Source organism: Carlito syrichta, unplaced genomic scaffold, assembly GCF_000164805.1.
Source record: "Carlito syrichta isolate Samal-C Ts95f unplaced genomic scaffold, Tarsius_syrichta-2.0.1 Scaffold306612, whole genome shotgun sequence".
NCBI lineage: Eukaryota > Metazoa > Chordata > Mammalia > Primates > Tarsiidae > Carlito > Carlito syrichta.
The window spans coordinates 330,688-334,488 of record NW_007250708.1 but is presented as its reverse complement, the minus strand read 5'-3'; positions in this window follow the sequence as shown (position 1 = coordinate 334,488).

The window sequence follows — 3,801 nt, the reverse complement described above, 5'->3', positions numbered from 1 at the left end:
CATTGTTAAGATGTCTATCCTACCAAAAGCAATCTACAGATTCAACACAAGTACCCCTTAAATCACCAATATCATTCTTCTCACACCTGAAAATGACAATACAGAAATTCATATGGAAACATAAATGACCACGAATAACTGAAACAATCCTAAGCAAAAGAAACAAAGTGGGAAGTATCACACTTTCAGACTTTATACTTTACTATAAGCCTACAATAATCAAAATAGCCTGATATTGGCACAAGAACAGGCATATAGACCAATGGAACAAGATAGAGATTTCAGAAGCAAAACCTCAATTTCTCCACCAACTCATCTTCAACAAAGCCTCCACCAACAACCACTTGGAAGAGAACTTACTTTGCAAATGGTGCTGGAAAAACTGGCTGACCACATGCAGAAGATTGAATCAGAATCCCTGCTTATCACCATCCACAAAAATCAACTCGAAATGAATCAAAGACCCAAACATAAAACCTCAAACAATAGGAATCTCAGAAAATGCAGGAGACACCCCATTTGGGAATTGGAGCAGGCAACCAATTCCTGATCAAAACCCCAGGTGTCCATGCCATAAGAGATAAGATAGACAAGTGGGACTTCATTAAACTGAAAACCTTCTGCAAAGCAAAAGAAACCATCAAGACAGTGGGAGACAGCCACAGAATGGATAAAATATTTGCCAACTGTATATCTGACAAAGGCCTAACATCCAGGATCTAGAAGGAACTCTAATGTGCCAAAAGGGAGAAAAAAACAGCCCCATTAACAAGTGAGCAAAAAATGTGAATAGACCCTTCTTAAAAGAAGGTATAAGAAGAGACATATGAAGAAGTGCTCAGCCTCACTAATCATCAGAGAAATGCAAATCAAACCACATTGAGATACCACCTAACTCCAGAAAGAGTGGTAATCATTAATCAAAAAAAAAAAAAACAGATGCTGGCAAGGATACAGCAAAAAGGGAATGCTTCTACACTTCTGGTGGGAATGTAGTAACTAGTTCAACCTCTATGGAAAACAGTGTGGCAATTTCTAAAAGAACTAGAAATTGACCTTCCCTATGACCCAGAATCCCCCTTCTGGGAATATACCCAGAGGAACTCAAGCCATTCTACAAAAAGATACCTGCATATACATGTTTATTACAGCTCTATTCACAATAGCAAAAACATGGAACTAACCGTGCTACCTATCTAAACTGGACTGGGTTAAAAAAATGTGGTACATAAAAATAACGGAATATTACACAACCATAAAGAAGGACAAACATATGGACTTCGCAGTAACTTGGATGGATTTAGAGTCTCTAATATTAAGTGACCTATCACAGAAACAAAGAACTGAGTAGCACATGTTCTCATTCATAAGCGACCCCAAACATTTACTATAATACTACAAAAAAGGGATTGGCAGTAGCAGAGAAGAGGAGGGCACATATCGTCAATAAGGGCACCTGATCTCAAACCAGGCAAAGTGGAAACCAAAGGGAGGCCTGAACTTTACCTGTACGATGACCACTTGTATACCTAATCCTGAATTGTATCCCACATCTTTAAAAAAAATAGTGAGTAAAAGCTTTTCTTATATAAGTATACAATAACTAGATATCATTGACAATTGAAAACCATAGAGCTTAGTATACACAGGCATACTTTGGGGATACTATGGGTTAATTTCCAGACCATAACAATAAAGTAAATATCACAATAAAAAATACTCATTTACATTAAAATTTGGTCAAACACATCTGACAGAGTTCTTAGGGAGGTTTGAAAGTATCCCCCAAATGGGAGAGACTTAGATCATTAGGGATCTGTCTTCATGGGCAGATAAATGCTTTTATAGAAAGGGCTTGTGGGAGTGGGTTCAACTTCTTACACACTGTCCTTCCCAACACCCACCGTGTGAAGACATAGCAAGAAGGCCTTCACTAGAGGTCAAACTTCTCAGGTTCCAGACCTGTGAGAAGTAGGTTTCTGTTGTTTATAAATTATCTAGTCTCAGGTATTCTGTTATAGCAACACAAAATGAACTTAGACATAATATTAGCGTACCAGGAGTGGGTTTATTGCCATAACAAATACCTGAAAACATGGAAGTTGCTTTAGAACTGGGAATTAGGTGAGGCTGGAAGAATTTGGAGTAGACTAAAAGCCTAGACTGACATGAACAGAGTGTTATAGGTGATTCTTGTGAGGGCTCAGAAGAAGAGGAGAAATGTAAAAAAAATGTTGAAACTTTTATTGAAAGATACCAGACGCTAAAGTATTTAAGATGGCTTATTCTAAGGCAAGTGTAATGTTAGGCCCATGAAACCATTCCCAGGAGGCCCTGAGAATATGTGCCCACTCTGGATGGATTTTAGCTTGGTTATATATCTTAGAAGGACAAAAGCTACAGGAAATCATAAACCAATACATGTGGAATTTATACTGGTTTTGTCCAGGAAGGTGGGATATCTATAAATGGGGGCTTGGAGGTTATAGGTAGATTCAAAGATTTCCTGACTGGCAATTGGTCAGTAAGAGTTACCTAAGGAATTTTGAAAGCAGTAAAAGAAATGAGTATCTTGAGAAATGATAAGGGAGTCAAGTTTCTCAACAGGTAGAAGAAGCTTTATAGATGGCAGACTTCAGAAATAAAAGGTATGTGTCTTCAAAGGTGCCCGGTCCAGTGCTCCCAAAACACTTTTATTTTTCTTCTTTATATGTTATGTTATGCCAGAGTCAGATTGGAAAGTAAGCCACATTAAACAGTTATTCAAAAGTTTGTCTCTCCAGGCCCCTTAGTTAGCAATTTGGTATAGTAAAGAAAAAGGTCAGAGGTCACTTCTTAGAGATTACTTAAGTGGCTGTGACCAGAATGTTGGTAGAAAGGAGGGTCATCCTGATGATGTCTCGGAGGGAAATAAGGATAAAGTATTAGAAACTGAATAAGAGCCAACCTTGTTATAAAGCAGCAAAGGACTTGGCTGAATTGTGTCCTTGACCAAGGACTTTATAGAAGGCAGAATTTAAGAACAAAGAACTACAATATCTGGTAGAGGAAATCTCTAAGCAGTAAAACATTGAAGGGGTTACATGGCTTCTCTTAACTGCGTATAGTAAGATGTGATGAGAGAAAAATGATTTAAAGATAAAATTTATAGTCAAAAGGGAAAAACAGAATATAGAAATTTGGAAAATCCCAGCCTTGCCATGTAAAGAAATTAGAAAGCATGTATAAAAGAGAAAACCAAGTGTGTGGCCATGCACCTATTTGTTAAGAAGATTAGTATGGCTAGATGGAAGCCTGGTGCTGTCAAAAGCAATGGGAAAATTACTCTGAAAGCATTTCAGAACCTTTAAGGCTGCCACTCCCATCACAGGTCCAGAATGCTGAGTTGTTGAAGGCAGAAAGGTTTTGAAGGAGGGGCCAGGATGTCCATGAAACTTCCAGACTTGCTGCCCATGGCTACTTTGGGTTTTTGCTCCCTATATTCTGGTGCTGCATTTCAGCTGTGGCTTAAGTGGACCCAGATGCAATTTCATCTGCCAGTCTAGAAAGTACAAACTGAAAATCTTGGTGCTATCCATGTAGTGCTAGTTCTTCTGGCACACTGTGCACCAGCTGTGGAGGCATAATTACTTTCCCCTAAATTTCAAAGGAATTTGAAACCTGTGGCAGGGGTGGAATTACCACAGAGATTCTCCACTGAGGCCATGATTACTGGAATTATGAGGATAGGGCTTCCCCAAGAACCTAAAAATGTAGAGCTACCAGTATGCAACACCAGCCTGGCATAAGACTACAACATAT